Here is a 25,130-nt window from a genome sequence, read left to right on the forward strand (position 1 = left end):
AAATATTGACTCGGATCAAGGAAGTCACTTTGTGCCACAAATATTGCAAGGGCTAATGTAGACTCCAGGAATTAAGTGGAAATTTCACGCTCCTTGGCGTCCTTCCTCTTCTGGAAGGGTGGAGCGGATCAGACAGTAAAGAAGCAATTGACTAAGTTCTGGAAACTTGGCTCCCCTGAACGAAGAAGCATTTACCTTCAGCACTTCTCCAAATTCAAATTGCACCAAGAAAAGATGTGGGAGGGAGTTTCACCATATGAAACGTTACTTGGATTGCTGTACCTGGACAAAGGGAATGAATTACCTCAATTTGAGACAAAAGAAGCTTTTCTTAAGAACCATGCGCTTGGGCTGTCATCCTCTTTGTCCTCTCTTAGGACCCGTGGATCATTAGCTCAAACCCCACCCTTGGAAGCCACGATCCATCCATTCCGAGCAGGAGGCTGAGTTCTGATACGAATGTGGAGAGAATTGAAGCTGCAACCTGAGTGGGACGGACTGTTCCAAGTGCTCCTGAGTACTGAAACGGCAGTAAGAATGGCTGAAAAAGGGTGGACTCATTATACCCGGGTAAAAGCATCAGTTAACCCTGATACCTGAGAGACTGCATTAACAAAGACTTTTAAGGTTAAAACTGTTAAAACTATCTATTGTAAACCTTTAACTTCTCCAGAAGAATTCGTAATGAATTAATGAGTAAAAGGGATTGAATTACACAGAATTGGAGTGTTTACAGCGAACACCCCCTGGAAGTGGGGGGAGGGGGGGGGTATTTAATCCCCACGAGAAGGATCCTTATCAGTTTGTGATTTTTATTGTTTTTCTTAATTATTATTTTTTTATTATTATAGGGGTGTATATATATATAGAAATGATGTATTTTAAGTTTATCTTAGTAATACCTATTCTGAATGGATTAGTGGTAGGATAGAGGGAAAAATCTGCATTTCCAGTGAATCCAGAACATCTCTCGAGTTCTATCTCGAAATAATTGTTGGATTTGCACCCACATGCCTAGAAAGACTGGAAAGGCCTTGTCCCTGATTGCTATTTCCAGCAGCAACTGTGTCTGGATACTCTAGATTTCTACAAATGACAGATCATACTCAGTCCAAGTGAAAGAGGGAGTTAGGAGAATCTTATCAAGTAGAGAGAGAGTGCTGACGGCATTAAACTAGGATGCTACTTAGTGTCTTTGCTAACTATGGTGCATTGTGCAAATTAACCAAAGCAAGAAGCCTTGGGCCCCTTACCAAGGTCAGTCTCCTAATAAGAGAGTGAGCCTATCCTAAGAAACTGGCAGAAACTGGTCCTGCAGATAGACAAGAGCCAAGGAGCAACCGAGTCTGCACAAAGACAAGAGGTCAACTAGCGGTGATGAGGAAGTGTCAGTCATCAATCTTCATCCCCACGACCCCTGACAACCACCACCAGAATACACTGCACAAGTGCAGGTGGGAGGAGTTTATGGACATGACTCCTTGGAACTAATTTTAATATGAAACGGGGACAGGTTATGAATATGTATAGGCGTATTGTGAAACTTCATGCATTACTGCATATAACCAAGGCAAATTGCCGCATCAGGTGTGCACGACTTTGGTGGGACTACCCCCCGTGCTGCCCAGCGCTGAATAAACATACCTACTTTACAATCTTACTGATTGTGGAGTCTGTTTTCCACAAGTCACTGGGAAGGAATAGATTTTGAAGTTGAGCTCCCTGCACATAATACTGGCTACAATACACTGTGTTATCGAAGGTGCCTTTTAAACAACATTGATAGAAACTCCGGGGCGATAGTACTGACCCTGGGTGTGGAACTATCCATACAGGGAATAATCCATACTGTACCAAATATGGTAGCCGCAGGAATGCTAATATACGTAGCGCACACCAGATGCAACATGAGAATCCTGTAACTGGATGGCCTGTCCCAAATGGCAAGAGGTGGTACTGGCTACATGGCAATAAAGCCAGGAAGGTGTTGCCCCTGGGATGGAAGGGAGCTTGCACCCTGGAGGCAATAATTCCAAATGTAACTATTATTGAAGACCCACAAAGCCAAAGCCCCCTTGAGACCACGTGCAGGATTAAGCGGACTCCAGATAATTCTCTAGTAAAATTCTCTAGTATTTCACAGCTTTGCAAAGTGGTTTTTACCTTGGTTAGGGGTGGGTGAATTAGAAACAGCTATTGTAAATATCTCTGCTATGACTGAAGAACTAGAAAATAAGTTTGATAAGTTTGCAAAAATAGTACTGTAGAATCGAATAGTATTAGATTCATTAATAATCTCATAAGGAGGAGCGTGCACTGTAATTAATGCTTGTTGCTGTATATACGTAGATCAAATGGGACAAATTTGACTGATATTTGGGGGGAAAAAAAAGTATATTGGGGGGGGTGGGGGGGAAAGATCCTACATAGAGTAGCTCAAGATGACAGTTCCTGGGCATTTAGAAACATTTGGGAGAAACTAACTTCGTGGTTACCTGAACAGAATTGGCTCAAACAACTGTTTGTTGGCATTGTAAAAATAATGGCATTGTACACCTACCATCCCCCGTGACATCTGAAGAAGACTATTGCGCCTTAATGTTGGAAAACTCAAGAGTGCGGTATGTGAAGAGGTGCAAAAACAACAGTAGGAGTAAGGAAAGAAGAGGGGGGGGAATTGTGAGAAACTGAGTTGTGTTTTTGCAGCAGAGAACTAATTTTCTGTATTCCAAGGTAGTTGTGTAGTCATAATAAGGAGAAATGCTACGTGGGTAAGTGGACAGTGGAAGGCCTCACTGTTCCAAAATAAGGCAGAAGCTTGAGGAAAAACAGGTTGAGCAGTGTGGGAACAGTAAAACAAAGATCACAGGTTCCTGAAACATAAGAAAGGGAAAAAAAAAAGAAAATAAGAAGGGAGAAATGAAAGGGTTGAAAAATAAGTAAAATTGTACATATATGGTGGAGGAAACAGGGGAGGTGACCAGGTGTCGGGGAATAGGGCACAAACGTTGATGCTTTGCTTACTGTAACGCGCTCCTAATTGGCAGGACGCCCGCCACTGCAACCGCGAATAAAATAGCCTCACAGAAGATCGTGCGTGAAGAAAATGATTTGAGATGTTTCTCGCAGAGACACCTGGTGAGAGAGGACCGAGCACACCCGGGCCTTCTTTTAAAAAAAAAAAAAAAAGGCAACACAGGGGCAACCTCAGGGTCGCCGTCCCACAGGGAAGCGGCGCAGTGATTGGCTGGGATCCCTGAGGACGGAAGTGGCGTCGGGACATGCCTTCGCTGAGGGCCGAAACGCTCCGTGATTGGCTCGGAGGAACCCAGGGCGGAAGTGCCGTGCTGGGCTTGCCGGCGCTATGGGCAGAGGCTGTCGGGCCGGGCCGGACCGGGCTCGGGCCGGCGAGGCGCGGTGCAGCAACGAGGTTGGTGGTCGGGGCGGGGCCGGGCCGGGCCGGGCCGGGAGGGGGCGGGGTGGCGGGCGGTCGGGGCGCCACGCGGTCGGCAGCTTCTGCGGAAACGGCCCTTGTGCGGGGCGGGGGCGGCGCCGCGCCGGACCGGACCGGACCGGACCGGGCGTGCGGCGGGGTCTGCACTGCGCGGGGCTTCGGGGGGCTGGGGGAGAGGGGGTGGGAGCGGCGGGAGGCGGTGCGGGGGGGGGCGGGCGCAGAGAGGGCGGGAGGGGTGGGGGGCGGTTGTGTGCGCTTGGCCTACTCCCCTCTGGGTTGGATGGACTGCTCCGTCCCGAGGCATGCTGGGAGCTGTAGTTCTGTGTTGCCGGGCGGCCACATGGGCTCCGGGGTGCGCGGCTGGTCTTTCCCCGAGCCGGGGCCGGGCCGTGCGCACCGGGAGGCGCAGGTTGCCGCTGGATGCAAGTTTAAGCTTGGAAATAAAGGGGGAGTGAGGGAAGAAAAAAAGCAAAGCCTTACAGAGCCTCAGCTCCACCTAGGAACAAATAACGGTCTGTCTGCTTCTGGAAGAACTTCCCACCGCTGAGGACGGATGGGGCGGACCCCAAAAGCTAGATGGGGTTGTGTGAGAGCTGGTGATAGTGCCAGCAGGACTCCACAGCCGACAAGAGACATCGTTGGCCTTGATGTCCATCGCAACGGAAAACGCTCGTTTAATCCAATTTGGGGAAGTCTGTCAAACTCTCAGAAACAATAGCAGTGAGACTCTTATGCAGTCATGGTGAAAGTTTAGCACAGCGAAGAAACAGTGTGTATTAGGTAAGGTGACAAATGGAGTCACACCTCCCAGAAGTCCCAGTTTGAGGTCTTTAAGCTTTTTTTCTTGTTGGGGGAAGGCAGAGAGAGCCGAATATTATCCAGGAAGGTGACCAAATCCGTGCCTAAAAAGCTCAGCTGCTAAAGGTTTTATAAATGATCTTTGCACTGCAAGTTTCAGTTTTCATGAAGCCAAATTGAGATAAATCCAAAATTTTCTACGGATTTAAAAGAACGCTTACTAAAATATTCTTGTCATTCACAATAATAATGGAGTGAGTGAACTTGTTCCACACAGTGACCTTACTTTATTATTTTGTTTGTTGTATTCCAGCAAACTGTGTACGATCCCGGGAGCATAGGCACGGTCTTGTGTAGCACTGTCATTCTGCCCCACCGCTCTGATATCTAACAAAGTAATACATTCTGGATGTTGTCTACAAATTCTTTCCTTCCTTATGTAAGAGGTCGATGCGCGTGTCGCCTAGTTTGTCACAGAGCATCACTGAAGTACTGTTTTATTTGTATTTGTGAAGACAGCAGAATCAAAGACAGCAGGTCGGTGACTCCCACCGAGATGGTCATTAAGATAAAACAGTGAAGTTTCTAGCATATATTAAAAAGCCTGGAGGAATTAGCATAGCTTGCAGGAAAGCGTGCTGGAAAGAGATGATATTTGAGAGCAAGCGTGAAAATGTCGTCTTTTTACCAAGAATGATGAGAACTGATGTGTCTGCCCTGCGTTTGGATAGGTAAGTGAGTTAAGAGGAGCTGAGCGTAGAGTCTGCAGGGGAATTGGGAAATGAATGAGATAATTTAACCTCTTCCGTGCAAGCGTGTTTTTGTTTTGTTTTTTAAATCCCATACTTTTGTTATTATCCAGAATTTTTAATATAACTCTGTATTTTAACCGGTCCGGGTTTATGGATAGCAGCTAACTATAGAAAGAAATAAGATCCTGAAGCATCCCTGGAGCCGCTAACTCTACCTCTTTATCTGTTCCCTAAGAAGATGCCTTGGATTTAAAGACGGTGTGTATTAAATGAAGTATGAGAAGAAACAGCTTCTTCGGACACTTGCGCTCCTCTTCTTCAGCTCGTGGAGAAGGCTGACAGCCTGTCTCACTCTCGTCAGTGCTATCCCACCAGCTCCTTTAGGAGCCCAGCACCGCGTTTGGCCTGTTGCGATCTTCCCGCTCCCCTCATTTCTGTGCTGCAACGCCACCATCCACAAGAAGTCAGGTAGGATCTGAAGACCTATGACATTGCTAAAGAATCAAACCTCAGCTGTCAGCTTTAGCCCTTTGTATTCCAGACATTTGCTTTGCTGGATGATGGTTTCGTTTTTGATTTTGTAATACGTTCTTTGTAGAGGCTTTTTAAGCAGCCAAGTAGGTAGCCTCCTTCCCTCGGTGGATTTGTGCGAGTTTTAGCTGAGCTTTGCACGTCTGAGCGATTGCCCAGTGGCTGTTCTGGTCTTGACGCGTCCCTAAAACCTTTGTCCGCCTCGCCCCTCCTCTTTGTGTATTAAGATGCACGTTTGCGCAAAAATTATGTACACCATGCATAAGCCCCCCAGTGGTTATGGGGCATTTTCAGCATTTCACAGATAAGGCTCCGTGTTTACTTAATCACTTAGGCATAGTCCTGGCTTTCAGCGTAGGCATAGCTAATGATTGTTACTCAAGGGGTTATAAGGTTCCCAACGTTTGTTTGTTTATATATATATATATAGAGAGAGAGATACATACCCATACGTATATGTATGTATATACATAAATGAAACTGAGTCTGTGGAGTAAAAGACTTTTCTGCTTGCAGTATATACTCACGTATCAGCAGACTCATACGCAAGCTGATCCAAACTGGGTGCCAAGCTGTGCCTTTTTTGTCACCTGGAATATGCAATCTGTGCACCTCAGGTGTACCTTGTCTATTAACTATCTCTTACATTGTGCTACCCCATTAATATCAGTGGATGTACCCAGCACCACCTTGGGGCTACATAGAACGTGGAAATTTCTAGTATGTTAATGTTACTCTGTTAACAAAACTGACGTACTAGCCGCTTGCTGTTTCTATTTTTTTGTTTTTCTTTTCAGTAGTCTCCTCAAAAGTTGTTGTGGACACGTTGTGTATCTTTTCTGTTCTTCCAGGATTCATTCTTCAGGAAAGACGACCATGAAATCAGAGGGCTGTGGACAACCATCTACCAGATGGTTGTTGCAGTTGCCTCTGGTCACGTCATTCGTCCTTTTAGCTCGCCCTTTCCTCTACCTTGAGTTGAATTTTTGTGCAGCGCTATGTTTGCAGTGGTAGCCGAGTTTGCAGTTTGCGGCCGAGGTGTTTTTGATTAAAAACCATCTTAACTGTAATAGTGAATTCACAGAGTGTGGCTTTGTATAATGACTCCCATGATCATAACATTTTTCTACTTTGTCACAGACAGGAGAAAAGCTCTTTCCAGAGAGATGGAGAAGGAATTAATTAGACCTCTGCCTCATCCTGCAAGACCAGAAGACATGGAGTAACTGTAAGCTGCGATTCTCAGGAGACATACTAAGAGTCTCGGGTTCCTTTTCTGCCCGCCCCCCAAGGCCTTGGGCACGTTGGGTTCACCCTGGGAAGGGCACGTTGCTCAGGGCAGTTATTTCCTCCCCTAGACGACGTGGGGTGCATTTCTCTGCTGCACTTGTGGTTTTCCCCCTGTGGTTTTTCACTTGTGGTTTTCCACGTGGTTCGCACTGCTTCCATTATTGAGAAAACGGTTTGGGAAGCTGTGTCTGCCACTTCTCAGGATTTTCTGCCGCCACCTGCTGGCAAAAAAAATCAGTAACGCAGGTGGAGCCATGTAGGACTTCTCAGAGGTAAGCCTTCAACGTACGGGGACCCCTAAACTCGTGAGCCGAGCACGCAAGACAAATGTCCGTGGCACAAAGATCAAGGACGACTTCTCAGAGGTAAGCAGCTTTCCCTTTGTTTCCCCGTCCTCTCAGGAGCCCTCTTTATGATGCTTGTACACACTTCAGGCTCACAACACTCATTTTTTCCTCTACTTAGTATTCCCAGTCCCTGCCTGAGCCGTCCTCCCTCCCCCCACTTTCCAAAGACCTACGTGCTCTGCTCAGGTCCCTCCTGAGGCCTTACAGATCTTTTAAATCTGCTCAGCGTTCTTTCCGGCTTGTACTGTGCCATTATTTTTTCCCTGCTCCTTTTGAGAATGTCTGTACCCTTTTCAGATCTCGATTGGGTTGGCTTTTTTGGACCCATCTGCATGGCCTTTTGTTTTGTAGATAGTCTACTAAGGTACGTTACTTCTCCGGTGAGTTATTTTACTACATTGAATTGTATTTTTGTGGTTTGTAATCTGTTACACTCCTAGATTATTTCTACCTATGTAAAGAAAAGTTTCAGCTAATTACAGTCAGAACCAGTTTTAGTTACCTACTTGGTCATATTGTCGTTTCAATAATCAGGACTGAAGCAAAAGCACAGGAATTGTTGCCTCTAGTAACACTCCACACACTGTTGAGCTAAGCCAAATAAAAAATGCAGCTGCTGCTCTCTTTATCCCTTCCTGTGCTTTGCCTCTCCTCTTTCCCAGGTGATTGGGCAGGGTGCCGGGTTGGGTCTAATGGTATATGAGTTGCAGGCATCCCATCAGAGAGCTCATTCTGCCTGGGCTGCACTTTGGGGTAAGTGCTTTGGTTTTCCTTCAGTCAGTTGCAGTTTTTTTTTTTTTTTAGGTGGGTCAGAGTCTAGGGGTTGATGCGTTTCCAAGTTGAAAGAGATAAGTACATCTATTGAAAGTAACATCTAGTAGGATCATTTAAAGTAAACTAATCTATATAGTAGTAGATGCCTTTATTGCATGCAGCTCTTCTTCAGGTGAGTAATTCTTATAGTATAAGTAATTCTTTTCCCATGTTTTGGTCACGATGTTTGTAGCGTGCCTTTTTATGTGTGTGTTTGGCCTGGAGCTGTCCTGCCTGGCAATTAGTGATGGTAGCTAACGTGGTGGTTCATCAGTGCAATAATACATCGTCCTGACTCTTTTGGGAAAGACATCTGGTCTGTCTCTGGGCGAATACTCAAGCTCTGGGCGAGTACTCAAGGGCAGCTGGCACAGAGTCTTTTTTCTTTTTTTCCCAGCAGTAGGTAAACCTTAGGAGGAATCGGTCAAAGGAAACAGCAACTGTCAAGTTCTTGTTCGGCAACTCGGTGACTGGTTTGATCTACTTCTCAGATGTAGAGGCAAATGGACTGCTCTTTTGAAATGATAAAATAAAAAGCATGAATTTTGTCAAATGTGGCAGTGCCTGTTTGCAGTCTGTTGCTTTTGCTAGTGGTAGATAACACTTATAAGGAATCGGTCAAAGGAAAGAGCGCCTTCTGGAACTGTGAAGCTCTGCGTTGGCAACTCGGTGACTGGCTTGACCTACTGTCCATCATCAGAGGGAAGCGGACTGCTGTTTTGCAAATAAGAAATAAAAAAAAAAATTAAAAATTTTAAAAAAATTAGGGTGCTGCTCTGTGGCACCTGGAGGACTGCCACTCTGTGTGGCAGTTAAAAGAATGTGATTTGGAGATAGAGAGCAGCAGAGGTAAAGCAGCTGGGAAGATAGGTATAGGTATTGCAGTAGGTAGGCTGTGGTTATGAGGTGCCTCAGGGTGTGCTTTTCGTCTTGTTTCTGCCCTTCCGTCGTGCAGCCTTGGAGAGGTGAATTCCCCATGTTGTGGAGTGGTGCAAAAAGGTGAGAGGGCTGTCAGCCCGATCAGTTTCCTTCACCAAAGCTAAGGCAGGTCTTTCAAGAGAAACATCCTGGTTGCCTGTGCTGTACTCTGCATGCTGTTGACCTAAACCACACCAAAAACAGGGCTGCTGTTCCTCTTGCTCTCTTTACCTCTTGTCATGCACGGCCCCTCCCATTTCCCATGTGATTGGGGTGGGGTGCTGGGTGGGGTGCAATGGTATATGAGTTGCAGGCATCCCATCAGAGAGCTCATTCTGCCTGGACTGCACTTTGGGGCAAGCGCTTTGGTTTTCCTTCAGTCAGCTGCAGGGGTCTTTAGGTGGGTCAGAGTCTATGGACTGATGGGTTTCCAAGTAGAGAGCAGTACGCACATCATTGTGAGGTAACAACTAGTAGAATCTGTTAGAGTAAACCAATCTAGTAATAGGTGCCTGCATTGCATGCAGCTCTTCTTCAGGTGAGTAATTGTTACAGCATGTTTACGGATAGGATGGCAATGTTACTTTGTGTGTTTGCTTTGTGGTTCAGGTTCCCTTATGATTTTTGCAGAATTAAGGCAAATATTATCAAAGTTATAGCGTTGGTGGCAAAGTGATGGAGCAGGGTTTAGGAGATAAGTATCATCGAAGCTCCCTGTATAAGCATGTATCTGAAAACAGCAGCAGTAGGCGTGTAAGGTGTAGTCTTTTTCAGGGTTAGGGACAGTTTGTTCTATTTTTGGAGCTTTTGCCTGCGGTTTGGCTGGCTGTAGAGTCTTTAGACCTTGCAGCCTTCTAGATATTAAGTGCTTGGAATTCACACAATAGAGGTATGTTTAGGAGGTGTTGCCGGCTAACTTGTTTTTAAGAAATGGTGGGGTACGGTTCCTCGACCGCATAAGCACGGTAGTATTACGGAGAGACTGAGCAGGGTCAACTTTTTCATCTGTAAAGGGTAAGTCTGTGATTGCTGCTGCCCAGGCACATTTTCGTGCCCATCACTATAGTTATTTTACTACATCAACTAGAGTAAAATTCCAGTTTCTCTTTTAGAGGTGCTATAGGTAGCTTCAGAGAACGGGTGGAAGCATCTGCCATGTGGGGTAGGTGAGCAGCTGAGGTAAAGGAGCGGATGAAAGTAACTGTCCTAAGGGTGCTGTGGCATTTGCTGCAGTGGTTGCTTTCTCTTCTGTTTATCAGGTGCCACAGGCAAGGTGGGCTGTGATAGTGTTTAGAATAGGAGCAAAGCAGGTCACTTGAATGCTGTTTGGTTCCTGAGGCAGGTGTTGTAGAGGAAAAAGGTTGTCTGGCGTGGCAGTTCCTGATGGTGGCCTTCTTCAGTAGGTGAAGAGGTGCCTGAAGCCCCATGCTGTGGAGCCTGAGTACGCCTCGCTGAGGATGAAGCCTGCTTTCCAGCAGTTCCCAAAGCTGTGTTGAGGATGAAATGCTGTGTCTGTGTTTGGGTTGCACCTTGGTGAGTGTAGGGATGGGTTTTAAGTCGGTGCAGCAGAGGGCCAGGCTCCAGTGTCCTGTAGTGTGTTTTGACCCATCAGCATAGCCTTTTGGTTTTCAGATGGCCTACTCAAGTACGTGATTTCTCCTGTGAGTGATGTTATTACATGGAATTGATTTTTTTTTTGGCGTGTAATCTGTTATGCTCCTAGATTTTTCTTTCTATGTAAAGAAAGGTTTGAGCTAATTCCAGCTGAAAAAATTTCAGTTGCTTGCTTGGTCATATTGTCCTTTCAATATTCAAAGCTGCAGCAAAAGCATGGGGATTGTTGCTTCTAGAAACACCCCAGTTCTCTTGTCTGCAGTCTGCATGCTGTTGAGCTAAACCAGATTTAGAAAAAAAAAAAAGTAAACAAAAACAACAAACAAATCACCACAGCTGCTGCTGCTCCTGCTCTCTTTCTACTTTCTTGTGCTTTGCCCCTCCCCTTTCCCAGGTGATTGTGTTTGGGTGCTGGGCGGGGCCAAATGGTATATGAGCCCCAGGTATGCCATTAGAGAGTTCATTCTGCCTGGGCTGCTCTTTGGGGTAAGTGCTTTGTTTTTCCTTCAGTCAGTTGCAGGGGTCTTCAGGCAGGTTAGAGTCTATGGATTTATAGATTTTAAGTGCTTGGAAATCACTTACTAGAGGGATATTTAGCAGAGGTTGCTGGCTCACTTGTTTTTGGGATGGTGGGATACACTTGTGTTTTTGGGTTATATTTGAAACTCTAGATGTATCAAGCCACTTGTGTAACTCTCCAGAGGACTAAAACGAGCTTGATTACACACTACAAGAGGCTTGACCACATAGGCGCAGTATTACCAAGAGACTGAGCAGGGTCGTGTCAGAGTTACCTCTTTCATCTGTAAAGGGTAAGTCTGTGATTACCCCTGCTGGGGCTGCTGTGTGTGCATGTCTTTTTGGCATTTGTGGAGCTCAGTTGTTTTTTTTGTATGTATGTTCTTTTTTTTTTTTCTGAGGGCCAAATTGTGTGTGTGCTGAGTGTGGTTGGCAGGAGGAGACGGGGAGTTGTCTGGCAGGGGAGCTGTTCAGGACTGGTAGGTTTGCTTTTGGCGCGGCGCCGCCCGGGCAGCTTTTGGCGCGGCGCCGCCCGGGCAGCTTTTGGCGCGGCGCCGCCCGGGCAGCTTTTGGCGCGGCGCCGCCCGGGCAGCTTTTGGCGCGGCGCCGCCCGGGCAGCTTTTGGCGCGGCGCCGCCCGGGCAGCTTTTGGCGCGGCGCCGCCCGGGCAGCTTTTGGCGCGGCGCCGCCCGGGCAGCTTTTGGCGCGGCGCCGCCCGGGCAGCTTTTGGCGCGGCGCCGCCCGGGCAGCTTTTGGCGCGGCGCCGCCCGGGCAGCTTTTGGCGCGGCGCCGCCCGGGCAGCTTTTGGCGCGGCGCCGCCCGGGCAGCTTTTGGCGCGGCGCCGCCCGGGCAGCTTTTGGCGCGGCGCCGCCCGGGCAGCTTTTGGCGCGGCGCCGCCCGGGCAGCTTTTGGCGCGGCGCCGCCCGGGCAGCTTTTGGCGCGGCGCCGCCCGGGCAGCTTTTGGCGCGGCGCCGCCCGGGCAGCTTTTGGCGCGGCGCCGCCCGGGCAGCTTTTGGCGCGGCGCCGCCCGGGCAGCTTTTGGCGCGGCGCCGCCCGGGCAGCTTTTGGCGCGGCGCCGCCCGGGCAGCTTTTGGCGCGGCGCCGCCCGGGCAGCTTTTGGCGCGGCGCCGCCCGGGCAGCTTTTGGCGCGGCGCCGCCCGGGCAGCTTTTGGCGCGGCGCCGCCCGGGCAGCTTTTGGCGCGGCGCCGCCCGGGCAGCTTTTGGCGCGGCGCCGCCCGGGCAGCTTTTGGCGCGGCGCCGCCCGGGCAGCTTTTGGCGCGGCGCCGCCCGGGCAGCTTTTGGCGCGGCGCCGCCCGGGCAGCTTTTGGCGCGGCGCCGCCCGGGCAGCTTTTGGCGCGGCGCCGCCCGGGCAGCTTTTGGCGCGGCGCCGCCCGGGCAGCTTTTGGCGCGGCGCCGCCCGGGCAGCTTTTGGCGCGGCGCCGCCCGGGCAGCTTTTGGCGCGGCGCCGCCCGGGCAGCTTTTGGCGCGGCGCCGCCCGGGCAGCTTTATCTCAGATCGAGCTAACGAGCAGCTGAGGTAAAGGACCTGGAAGAGGGAGGTATTGCAGCAGGTACGCTGTGCCTCTGAGGTGCCTCAGGGTGTGCTTTTTCTCTTGTCTCTGAAGGTGCCTAGTGCAGTCTAGGACAGGGAAATCCCCGTGTCACGGAGCAGTGAGGGAAGGTGAATGTGTTGTCAGCCTAGTCGTTCCTTAACCGAAGTGAAGGGATGTAGTGGGTTTACGTGGCAAGGTTTTGGTAGCCGGGGGCTCTAGGGGGGTGGCTTCTGTGAGAAGAATCTAGAAGCTGCCCCATGTTAGGTAAGGGTCCTGCTGCCGAGCGGAGCCAATAAGTGATGTTGTTTGCGCCTCTGTGAGAGCATATTTAATTAAGAAAGGAGGAAAAAAAAAAAACCACGCTGTGCCACACAGCAGCTGGGAGAGCGAGAGGAGTGAGGAACAGCCTTGCAGGTGCCAAGGTCAGTGAAGAAGGAGGGAGAGAGGTGCTCCAGGTGCCGGAGCAGAAGCCCCCTGCAGCCTATGGTGGGGACCATGGTGAAGCAGGCTGTCCCCCTGCAGCCCATGGAGTACCACGGTGGAGCAGGGTTCCACGCTGCAGCCGGTGGAGGAGACCACAGTGGAGCAGGTGGACCTGCACTGATGGAGACTGCGGCCTGTGGAAGACCCCTGCCGGAGCAGATTCCAGGCCAGACCTGTAGACCGTGGAGAGGAGACCACGCAGGAGCAGGTGAGCTGGCAGGAGCTGCTGCCCGTGGGGGACCCAGGTTGGAGCAGTTTGCTCCTGAGGGATGGACCCCAGGAATGGACCTACATCTGGAGCAGTTCTTGAAGAGCTGCTGCCTGTGGGAAGCCCATGCCAGATCAGTTCACCAAGGACTGCATCCTGCGGGAGGAACCCCACAGCACAGGGGATGAGGGCGTCCGAGAAGGAGTGGCGGTGAAGAAGCGCTATAGACTGACTGTAAACACCGATCACCTGCACTGCTGGGGGGGAGAAGGTGGAGGAGGGTGGTTGAGGGGGGAAGGTGCTTTTGGTTGCTTTCCTTTGTTTCTCGCTTCTCTAGGTTGTGTAGTAATAAGCAATACATTTTACTATCTTCCTGTGCTGAGTGTGTTTTGCCCATCACAATACTTATTGTGTGATCTCCTCATCCTTATCTCAACCCTTGAGCCCTTTTCATCATATTTTTCTCGCTGTCCTTCTTTGAGGAGAGGGAGTGAGAGAGTGGTTTTGGTGGAGCTCAGTCGCCCACCCCTGTAAAACCACCACAGGGGAAGATGTTCAGGTGTTTCCTTCTCAGGGTCTGAGGTGAGGCTGTTTGGGACAGAGGAGCAGTGTGGCAGGTGGTCGCTTGTGAACACAGTGATCATTTTGTCCTTTAGTAATCCCAGGTGGCATGGGTGATGCTGGCTGTTCCTTTCGAGCTTGGATCTAACTTCCAGGTACAGAGGCAAGTGGACTGCTGTTTTGAAACGATAACATTAAATATGGGGTCACGTATGTTGTTGAAGAATGGGTGCTAATGCTCACAGCTGAATGTTTATCTTCTGACTGTTTTCCTTTGTTCAGGCTGAAACACAGTGTGCAGTACAGGACGTCACAACCCAAGCTATCTTTGGAGTGACTCTGGTGAGTGAACAGAGGTAGCTGTTATTTTTGGCTGTGGCTGTGACTGCAGTTATTTTACTACATCAAATAAAGTAAAATTCCAGTTTCCCTTTTAGAGGTGCTATAGGTGGCTTAGGAGAACAGGTAGAAGCATCTGCCATGTGGGGTAGGTAAGCAGCTGAGGTAAAGGAGCAGATGAGAGTAACTGTCCTAAGGGTGCTGTGGCTTTTGCTGCTGTGGTTGCTTTCTCTTCTGTTTATCAGGTGCCACAGGCAAGGTGGGCTGTGATAGTCTTCAGAACAGGAGCAAAGCATGTCACTCGAATGCTGTTTGGTTCCTGAGACAGGTGTTGTAGAGGAGAAAAGCTTTCAATATTCAAAGCTGAAGCAAAAATAAATAAACCACAGCTGCTGCTTCTCCTCTTTCTACTTTCTTGTGCTTTGCCCCTCCCCTTTTTCAGGTGATTGGCTTTGGGTTCCAGGCAGGGCCTAGTGGTAACTGAGTCACAGGCATCCCATCAGAGAGCTCATTGTGCCTGAGCTGCGCTTTGGTGTAAGTGCTTTGTTTTTCCTTCAGTCAGTTGCAGGGGTCTTTAGGTGGTTAAGAGTCTATGGACTGATGCGTTTCCAAGTAGAGACCGGTACGCGCATCATTGTGAGGTAACAATTAGTAGGATCTGTTAGAATAAACCAATCTAGTAATAGGTGCCTGCATTGCGTGCAGCTCTTCTTCAGGTGAGTAATTGTTACAGCATGTTTATGGATAGGATGACAATGTTACTTTGTGTGTTTGCTTTGTGGTTCTGGGTCCCTTATGATTTTTGCAGAATTAAGGCAAATATTATCAAAGTTATAACGTTGGTGGCAAAGTGATGGAGCAGGGTTTAGGAGATAAGTATCATCGAAGCTCCCTGTATAAGCATGTATCTGAAAACAGCAGCAGTAGGCGTGTAAGGTGTAGTCTTTTTCAGGGTTAGGGACAGTTTGTTCTATTTTTGGAGCTTTTGCCTGCGGTTTGGCTGGCTGTAGAGTCTTTAGACCTTGCAGCCTTCTAGATTTTAAGTGCTTGGAATTAATGTAATAGAGGTATGTTTAGGAGGGGTTGCTGGCTAACTTGTGTTTGGGAAATGGTGGGGTATGCTTCCTTTTTATTTGGGTTATCTTTTAATTTCTAGATATATCAAGCCACTTGCGTAACTGTCCAGAGGCTTCACAAAGAGCTTCAGTATGCATCGCAAGGGGCTTGACCGCATAAGTGCAGTATTACGGAGAGACTGAGCAGGGTCACCTTTTTCATCTGTAAAGGGTAAGTCTGTGATTACCCCTGTTGGGGCTGCTGTGCATTCATGGCCTTTTGGCATTTGTGGACCTGAGGGTGTTTTTTTATTTTTCTGGCTCTCGTCTCTGTGTTTGAGTCCTCTGCAAGGAGCTGTACTGTTTGTGTGTCCATCACGGATGTGACCTTCTCTTTTTGTTTCTTGTAGCGCAGGGCATGGGCACGGACACTTGAATGAGGCACGAGGGTGAGTGGGCGGCAGTGTGGGCCCTGAGTTGGTCAGTGGATTGTGTTAGTGTGCTTTGCCTGTTGGGCAGGCTTTGGAAGCACCTTGCGACAGCAGAGTACATCTCCTGCCACGTTCCTGAGGTGCGCCAGGCATCAGCGGTTCCAGTTCCTGAAATGCTGGAGATGCTCGGAGTGCAAGAGGAGTTGGGAGCGTGATGCATCTCCTTGGTATGTTAGGTGAGCGAAGCGGTGGTACTGGGTTGGGGAACGTGGGTCTGGGGCTTCTTGGCTGTTGGGGTAGGGGAGGAAAGAAGAGGAGTGGGTATAGACTGTTTTGTGGATTGTCACATTTGTTTGTTCTTTCTCCTCGGTCTAAGCTACGTGACCTTGGCTCAGCACGGTAAACGGAAGCGCTAAGCCTGGATCGGGAAGGTGAGTGGAGAAAAGTTGGAAAAAGGGCATTGGTTTTGGTTTGGTAGTCTATCGGTCCCACCTCTGGGTGAGTCCTCTTTCCCGGGGACGAAGAAGATACTGGGAACATCCTAGTTGGTCTCTGTGGTCCACCTTGAGGATGGATTCAGACCCCTGAGAATTAAGTCCAGGGGCAAATACTGTGTGTTTGGGGGTGGTTGGCAGGGGAAGGCAGGCAGTTGTCTAGAGTTTGTCTATCTGACTTCAGTAGCAGAGCAGGTCAGTGGGCTACTGTTTTGTTTTTGAGGTGGGTGTTTCACTGGAAGAAGTTTGGCTGGTGTGCCAGTGCCTGATGGCACTTTATTTCTGCAGGCGAAGAGGAGCCTCATGCTGGAAGCAATGTCCTGGCTAGCCTTTGTGTTCCTTGATGAGGATGGAACCTGCCTCCCATCATTCCCAAGCTAAGTTGGGGGGCAAGTGCTATGTTTGCTTTCGGGTTTTGAATGCACACATAGGGCGAGGGTCTGTGCTTTTAAGTCATTGCAGTGGATGGGGCATTTTAGGATTGATTATGGTCAGACAGAGTGTGTGGGGGGTGGGATTCTGTCAGGTACAGCTTGAGCACGTGCCAGGCAGGGCAGTTCCAGCTTGGTGTCTGTGTTCTGTGTTGTCTGTGCTGTGCTGTTGCTCTTGATGCTTGGCAGGCCCTGGGGAAGCCATTCTGAGGGCGTTGAACACTTGACCTCACTGGAATAATGTTGATGCTCAATTGGAAGCTGAGCATTTCTTGTCTTGCAGTGGGAGCCTAAAGAAATCATTTCTTCTGTGCATGTAATTTTTTTTGTATCAAATGTTTCTTGATGTGATCATCACATGTTACGTGCTCCTCAGGTCTTGATATCCTCATTGCCTTCTTCCACTGGACAGATTAGATGGGCAACTTGGTAGCCACACTAAAGGTCCTAAATGCTTGTTTCATCATCGTAGGGCTGATCTGAGCACTTCTTGACTTGCAGTTGCAGCCTAAAGTGCAGATGTTTCAGGTCTTGTGCATCATATTCAGTTTCAGATGGCATCTGTTTCCATCCTCACTCTTGCAGAAGTCATCTGGGTCGCATCAGGAGCTCTGTCTTGGGAGTTCATTTCCAAAGCATTTTTCTTATGGGGTTTGCACTCCCCATCCTTCTGGTCTCTTGTCTTAAAGGCAGGCTTTTTATGCCTCCATCATCCCAGTTCTGGCAGTTGCTTCCAGTCACATATTGTGACATTTGAGTCTCTCCTTGGGACTGCTGCACGGCACCTGTTCTCTGACTTGCTGTCGCCATAGTGCTTCCTTCTGGGAGTCATTTTATTTTGCGCCTTGTGTTCTGTGTTTTGTTCGTAATGTTTGTAGCGTGCCTGTGTGTGTGTGTTTGGCCTGGAGCTGTCCTGCCTGGCAGTTAGTGATGGTAGCTAACGTGGCGGTCCATCGGTGTACTAATGCATTGTCCGGACTGTTTTGGCAAAGACATCCGGTCTGCCTCTGGGCACGTACTGAAGGGCAGCTGGCACAGAGTCATCTCAGTGGTGTTTGGCAAATGTGGAGGGGGAGACTCGAGCTGCTTGCAAGCAGCTGTTTGCATAGTGCTTGAATAGTGCTAGAGGAGAGGTCTGTCATTGAATCTTGAAGGCTCGCAGATGTGGAGTGTGTGGTTTTTTCTTTTTTTTTTTTTTTTTTTTTTTCCCCTCCAGTCCTAGATAAACCGTAGGAGGAACCGGTCAAAGGAAAGAGCTCCTTCTGGAACTGTCAAGCTCTCGTTTGGCAGCTCGGTGACTGGCTTGGTCTACTTCTGAGGTGCCGCAGCAAGTTGTCTGCTGTTTTGAAATGGTAACATTGGCAATGGGGTCCCTTGTGTTGTTGAGGGATGGGTGCTAATGCTGGCATCTGAATGATTATCTTCTGACTGTTTTCATTTGTTAAAGCTTAAACGCAGTGTACAACCTGGGACGTCACACCCAGAGCTGCCTCTGGCAAGGTGAGCGATGAACAGATGGAGCACTTATAGTTGGGTTGCGGTTCTCACTGTCACTCTAAGTGTCCCCTCTTTTCTCTTTTAGAGGTGTTGTAGCTGGCTTAAGAGGGTAGATGGAAGCATCTGTCTTGGGGTAGGTAAGCAGGTGGAGGTAAGGCAGCAGATGAGAGTAACTGTCCTAGCCGTGCTGTGGCTTTGGATGCTGCCTCGGCCTATGCTTTTCTTCCTCTTTGACAGGTGTCTCGCAGAGGTTCAGAGGAGCAAACTGCATTCTGAAGAGCTGCGTAAGTAGGGCGGCTCATCATGAGCTGGGTTGGAGCGGAATGGCCAAGTAGCGTGAGGTGACTCTGAAGGGTCTCTGTCTTGCTTTGCAGGTGCCATGGCAGGCTTTCCACACAAGTGGCTGAGGACTTGAGATGAGACCAGAGAGTGACAAGGAACAGCACGTGCAGGGATGGTTTCCAAGCGCTGCGGTTGCTTTCTCTTCTGTTCATCAGGTGCCACAGGCAAGGTGGGCTATAACATCAGTCTTTAGAATTGGAGCAAAGGAGATGACTTGCATGCCGCAGGGCATCTGAGAAGGGTGTTTTAACAGGAAAAGTTTGTCTGGCGTGGCGGTGTCTGATTGCAGTGTGTTTCCGTAGGTGAAGAGGTGCCTGGAGCCCCATGTCATCTAGCCTGCGTGTGCCTTGAGGATGAAGCCTGCTTTCCAGCAGTCCCTAAAGCTAAGTTTGGCCCGAAATGCCCCGTCTGTGTCTTGGGTGGGGTTGTACCTTGGTGTCTTGTGTGATATGTGCATGGGGATGGCTTTTAAATCAGTGCAGCAGAGGAACAGAATCCAGTAACAACTGGGTGAAGAGGCCCTGGGTTCATCCTTTTCAGCCTAGTGTGTGCCAGGCAGGGCAGTTCCAGCATGTGTTCTATGGTGTATGTTTGTTTCTGTGTACTATAGTATCCATTTATCAGGTCTTGTTCCCATAGTTCTTGGCTTCTGCAGTGCTTGCTGAGCACCGTATCATGGGTCTTAAATGTATTGTCTGGTTGGCACGGGACTAGTAATGAAGTGTTTCTTGTCTTTCATTGGGACTTTAAAAGGCTGATCTCTCTCCAGAGCTTGATGTAGTCTACATTTCTTGATGGCGGCCATCATGGCCCTCAGTCGTGGGCTTGTGTATGTTCATGTACAGTTTGGGAGCATGGCTCCATGTGGTTTGGGGTCCCGGTTCTGTGGTTTTGGACTACTGTTTCTGGTTTGGGGGGGCGGATGTGGGTGGCTCTCTGCATGGTGCTGCCCTGGCCTGCCCCACCGCCGTGTGGTACCGCCCCGGCCGAGTTGGAGCATGTGAGCAGCTGAAGAAAAACAGCTAGCAAAAGAGAGGTATTGCAGCAGGTAGGCTGTGCCTGTGAGGTGCCTGAGGATCTGCCTTTTTTTTTTTTTTTTTTTTCCTTTTGTGGATGCTTCCTGCAGTCTTGGAGAGGTGAATCCCCACATCGTGGAGTGCTGAGAAAAGGCGAGAGGGTCGTCAGCCCAGTCAGTGTCCCTAAGCAATGACCCCTAAGGCAAGTCTTTGAAGTGTTTCCCCTCTGTTTTAGTAGGTGCTGTGGCAGGCCTTCCTCAGAATCTGCTGAGGGTCTGAGGTGAAGCTGGGTGGTATAGAGGAGCAGTGTGGCGGGTGAGTACTTTGAGAACACAACGATCATTTTATCCCTTTGTTTTCCCAGGTGGTGTGGGTGATACCGGCTGTACTGTTGGAGCTTGGACTCAGAGAGGAATGGGTGAGCACAACCGTATGTTGCTTCAGTGATAGTCAGCATTGCGGAGGAGGTGGGCATCAGGGCCGGTGTGCTAGTGAATGCTGGTATGCTGTTTTTGCAGATGATGATAAGCCTGGCAATGGGCTAAGATGTCTCCCAGTGGCTGTGCATTTCTTGAGGTGGAGGGAATTTACCATCCAGCAATCTGAGAGCTAAGTTGAGGGGCACCTGGTATTTGCATGTGTGGAGTGGCTGATGGGAGCTGGGAGCCAGAGCAGCATGGAGCCAGCTGGCTGAATATACTTGGTGCCACTGTGAGGGTGGTTCAGGCTGGGTCACCTTCAGGCTGCTTGAGGCTGGGTCACCAGGCTAATAGAAGGAGCAGGGGGTATTTTGTAGCGTGAGTGTATGTTCCAGGCAGGACAGTTCCCATCTGTCTTGTAGTGCTGCTTCTGCAGCGTGTGTTCTGTGTTATGCGCTCCTCGGGTCTCAATATTCTCCTTGCTTCTTGCACTGGACTGACTAGACTGGCAACTTGGTAGCAGCACCAAAGGTCCTAAATGCTTGTTTTGTCATCATGGGTCTGATCCGAGCACTTCTTGTCTTGCAGTTGCAGCTTAAAGCGCAGATGTGTTTCAGGTCTTGTGCATCATATTCAGTTTCAGATCACATCTGTTTCCATCCTCACTCTTGCAAAAGTCATGTGGGCTTCATCAGGAGCTCTGTCTTGGGAGTTCATTTCCAAAGCATTTTTCTTATGGGGTTTGCACTCCCCATCCTTCTGGTCTCTTGTCTTAAAGGCAGGCTTTTTATGCCTCCATCATCCCAGTTCTGGCAGTTGCTTCCAGTCGCACGTTGTGACGTTTGAGTCTCTCCTTGGGTCTGCTGCAGAGCACCTGTTCTGACTTGCTGTCGCTGTAGGGCTTCCCTCTGGGAGTCTTTTTTTTTGCGCCTTGTGTTCTGTGTTTTGTTCGTAATGTTTGTAGTGCGCCTGTGTGTGTGTGTTTGGCCTGGAGCTGTCCTGCCTGGCAGTTAGTGATGGTAGCTAACGTGGCGGTCCATCGGTGTACTAATGCATTGTCCGGACTGTTTTGGCAAAGACATCCGGTCTGCCTCTGGGCACGTACTGAAGGGCAGCTGGCACAGAGTCATCTCAGTGGTGTTTGGCAGTGGTGTCATCGCAGTGGTGTTTGTGGAGGGGGAGACCTGAGCTGCTTGCAAGCAGCTGTTTGCATAGTGCTTGAACAGTGTACTGGAGGAGGTCTGTTGAATCTTGAAAGCTTGCGGATATGTGGTTTTGAATTTTTTATTTTTATTTCTTTCCCCACCCCAGTAGAGGGTAAACCTTAGGAGGAACCAGTCACAGGAAAGAGCTCTTTCTGGAACTGTCAAACACTTGGTAGGCAACCCGGTGACTGGCTTGATCTACTTTCCAGATGCTGAGGCAGGGGGGCTGCTGTTTTGAAACGATAAAATTAGAAATGGGGTCCCTTGTGTTGTTGAGGGATGGGTGCTAATGCTGGCATCTGAATGATTATCTTCTGACTGTTTTCATTTGTTAAAGCTTAAACGCAGTGTACAACCTGGGACGTCACACCCAGAGCTGCCTCTGGCAAGGTGAGCGATGAACAGATGTAGCAGTTATTTTAGGGTTGCTGTTGTCACTGCACTTACTTAACTACACAAAATACAGTTAAAGTCCTGTTTATATTCCAGAGGTGTTGTTGCTGGCTTAAGAGAGCAGATGGAAGCATCTGCCTCGAGGGCAGGTGAGGGGGCAGAGTAGGGGAGCAGATGAGAGTACCTGTCCTAGCTGTGCTGCGGCTTTGGATGCTGCCGCGGCCTATGCTTTTCTTTTTCTTTTGCAGGTGCCTTGCACAGACTCAGAGGGGCCAAGCTGCACCCCTGAAGAGCAGCACGAGAAGGGCAGGCTGGTCGTGAGTGGGGTTGGAGCAGGATGGCCAGGTAGCGCAAGGTGACTGCGAAGGGTATCCATCTTGCTTTGCAGGTGCCATGGCAGGCTTTCCACAGAAGTGGCTGAGGATTTGAGAAGAGGTTACAGAGCATCAAGGAGCAGCACGTGCAGTGATGGCTTCCAAACGGTATGGTCGCTTTCTCTTCTGTTTATCAGGTGCCACAGGCAAGGTGGGCTGTGACATTAGTCTTTAGAATCGGAGCAAAGCAAGGTCACATGAATGCCACAGGGCATCTGAGAAGGGTGTTTTAACAGAAAAAGCTTGTCTGGCATGGCAGTGCCTGATGGCAATGTGTTTCCACAGGTGAAGAGGTGCCTGAAGCCCCATCCTGTCTAGCCTGCGCACACCTCGCTAAGAATGAAAGCTGCTTTCCAGTAATTCAGACAGCCAAGTTACGTCTCAGCCTCGAGCAGCTGGGGACTGTGCCTGTGCTTTTGGGCCTGTCTGTAGCATTTGGCACCTGCATTAATACTTTCTTGGCATACGTGCAGGCTTCTGGGGCCTGTGTCTTGGGGGGAGGGTCGGGGCCAGTGTCTGGGGGGGGGTGTGGAGCTGCTTGTACACAGTAGGGTCCTGCCTTGGGCAAGGTTTGTAGCTGCTTGTACACCTTTGGGGTCTGCAGCTGGGGGGAGGTGAGAGGTGCTTGTCTACTGTAGGTGCCCATGTTGGGGGAGTTGGGAGCTGCTTGTACACTTTTGGGACCTGTGTCTGGGGGGGTGTTGCGAGCTGCTTGTACACCGTAGGGGCCTGCAGCTGGGAGGGGTTGTGAGTTGCTTGTAGATGCTAGGGGCTTCCCTCTGTGGGGCTTTGGGGCCTGCCTCTGGGGGGGGGGGGGGTGGGAGCTGCTTGCACACCCTTAGGGCCTGCCTCTGGTGGGGCTTGGCGTCTGCATCTGGGGAGGGGGGCGTTTCAGTTCATGGGGGCGGGTTGGGAGCTGCTTGTGGACAGTTGGGGTCTGCGTCTGGGGGCGGTTTGGGGCCTGCTCGTAGACTTCTGCAGCCTGCGTCTGGTGTTTGGGGGCTTTGCTGTAGCGTTTGGGGCCTGCATTTTGGCTTTGGGATGTGCTTGGGGCCTGCGTCTGGGGCTTTTCTGTAGCATTTTGGTCGCATGTTTGTGATTTGGGGTCTGTATCCAGGGTTTTGCCTTTTTGTAGTTTTCAGCTTTGTGTCTGTTTCTTTGTTGGTTGTGTAAGGAATGGTCCAGCAATTCGTGCCACTAAGGGATTTGAAGGGTTAACATTGAGGCCTGGGTTTAGGTGATAAGAGAACAAAGGGATTTCTTTAGAGAAAAACTGCTGACTCTGCACGGACGTGCAGTACCTTCTGACATCCGGCCAAGAGACCACCAGATAAGGAGGAAGAATATGAGCCTCCCGTCCGAGCGGCCCCCAAGAGACTACCAGAGACTGATAAGCAGGCGCCCTTGGGAGGACTTTGGATTCGGGAAACCAATTATAATAACCCTGCCTCTTTTTAAAGTAGTAATAAACATGAAGTAGCCTAGGAGTATAAAAAATCAGCCGTCTTACGTAACGGGTATGCGTCTTGGCGGAGCAGAGACTCCCAGCGCACCCAGCGCTGTTTGCTTGCCTCTATTTGTTTAATAAACTGTAAACTTTGATTGCAGGCCTTTTTGGGACTCAGTCATTATAACAGTTGTCTGGGGTTAGGGGCAGTTTGGGGTTTGGATCATTAGGCAGTGTCATTAGCGTTGGGGAGTTGATATGAAGGGTTAGGGTTGTGGTTAGAGTTGTTAGGGTTAAAGGGAATAAGGATTTTAGGGTAAGGGGATCAAGGTTGTGGGAATAAAGATGTTTTTGCACGGAGTTACATCGTTTAGAGAGGGAAGGAAGGTGGTATTGAGATATGCTTGCAGTGATAAGAAAGCTTAACAGACAACCTTGTAAAATGCAGACAACCACAATCCTTAGAGCAATTGGGTGGAAATCCAGTGTAAGAAACATACCCACCTCAAAGAGGAAAACAGTCAAGAAAAAAAGAAAATTGACTTGTAACAGGCCAGCAGCTGTGTATTTTCTGTGAAGCACCGGATAGATTGCGAACCTGGATTACCCAGACAATGGGGAAACTGGGGAGGGTCCCGGTCAGCGAGAGGAAAAAAAAAATTATATGAACTGTGTTATGGAACTAGTAGGTGGCTTGTGGGATGCCTGCCATTGCAATCGTGAATAAAAATGCTACTTCACTGAGATCCTTGCCTGAGCCTATGTTATTGGTTACAGAGTGTTTCTAACAAGGTGTTAGGGGTTTAAGGTTTCAGGGCTAAGGCACTAGGGTTGGGTTTCAGGGTTAGGGTTTTCAGGGTTTAGGGTTAGGATTTTAAGGTTGTTAGGGTTGGAGTTTTAATAGTTAAGGTTTGGTGGGGTTAGTGTGTTAGGGCTTCAGAGTTTTTGGGGCTTTAGTGGTTATAGGGTTTTTAGGGTTAGGGTCTTAGGGTTTTATTTGTGGTCAGGTATTTAGGGTTAGGGTTTTAAGGTTTTAATTTTTTTTTTCAGGTTAAGGGCTCCAGGGTTAGGGTTTTGAGGGTCTTAAGTTTTTTGGGTTAGGGGTTTTAGGCATAGGTCTTTAAGGGTTTAGCATGGTAAATGTTATTGGGTTAGGGCTGTAAGGGTTTCTAGGGTTTTTGGGTTAGGGATTTTAGGGTTAGGTTCAGGGGTTAGGGTTAGATCAGTGGGGGCCTTAGAGTTAGGGGTGAGGGTTGATAGGGGTTAGGCCTAGTATTAGGGTGGAAGGCCAAAATAGGAGACTGGGGCCCCCCCCCCAAAAAATTGATGGGTCGAAGCCCCAAATTAGGGGAAGGAACCTCAAAATTGTGGGGTCCCCCAAAACTGGGCGGAAGAACTCTAATATTAGGGGGAAAACCCAAAAAAGGATGGTGGGGGGACTCTAAAATGGGGGGGACCCCCAAAATTGGTCGGGTCCCTTAAAATTAGGGGAGGAAGCCCCAAATTAGGGGGATTGAACCCCCAAATTGGGGGGAAGAACACTTAAATGGAAGTGTGCAATTCCAGAATTGAACATGGACCCCCCAGAACTGGGGGGGACTCCCCAAAATTGGGGGGAGACCCCCCCCATAATTGGGGTTAAAGGCCCAGAACTCGGGGGCGAAGCCCCAAATTAAGGGAAGGAACCTCAAAAATGTGGTGAGAAGACCAAAATTTGGGGAAATAACTTTAATGTTAGGGTGGCAGGCCAAAAAACGATGGTGGGGGACCCCAAAATTGTGGGGGGCTTGGAATCGGGGGGGAATCCCCAAAATGGAGGGGGAACCCCAAAAACGGAGGGGGGGGGCG

General features: G+C 49.4%; 3 long non-coding RNA genes across 11 annotated transcripts; all 3 read left to right on the plus strand.

Annotated features, from left to right (window-relative positions):
* Positions 1–3,308: 3,308 nt before the first annotated feature.
* Positions 3,309–8,538, plus strand: LOC118257602 (uncharacterized). Of its 9 annotated transcripts, XR_004781642.2 has the most exons (7): positions 3,317–3,430; positions 4,566–4,983; positions 5,240–5,472; positions 6,676–7,190; positions 7,470–7,536; positions 7,835–7,925; positions 8,386–8,538. It is a non-coding gene; the product is annotated as an uncharacterized LOC118257602 (long non-coding RNA). The 9 variants fall into 9 exon arrangements; XR_007708959.1 differs by having other exon boundaries at positions 3,316–3,430; positions 7,470–7,925; positions 8,383–8,538; XR_007708958.1 differs by having other exon boundaries at positions 3,316–3,430; positions 7,470–7,925.
* A 5,394-nt stretch (positions 8,539–13,932) lies between these two features.
* On the plus strand, positions 13,933–15,882 carry LOC118257603 (uncharacterized). The gene is made up of 4 exons (XR_004781645.2): positions 13,933–13,994; positions 14,122–14,181; positions 15,644–15,682; positions 15,753–15,882. It is a non-coding gene; the product is annotated as an uncharacterized LOC118257603 (long non-coding RNA).
* A 2,149-nt stretch (positions 15,883–18,031) lies between these two features.
* LOC118257596 (uncharacterized) lies at positions 18,032–18,591 on the plus strand. The gene is made up of 4 exons (XR_004781635.2): positions 18,032–18,089; positions 18,172–18,219; positions 18,324–18,370; positions 18,461–18,591. It is a non-coding gene; the product is annotated as an uncharacterized LOC118257596 (long non-coding RNA).
* The last annotated feature ends 6,539 nt before the right edge of the window (positions 18,592–25,130 follow it).

This window comes from Cygnus atratus, chromosome 17, assembly GCF_013377495.2.
Source record: "Cygnus atratus isolate AKBS03 ecotype Queensland, Australia chromosome 17, CAtr_DNAZoo_HiC_assembly, whole genome shotgun sequence".
In the NCBI taxonomy this organism is placed as follows: domain Eukaryota; kingdom Metazoa; phylum Chordata; class Aves; order Anseriformes; family Anatidae; genus Cygnus; species Cygnus atratus.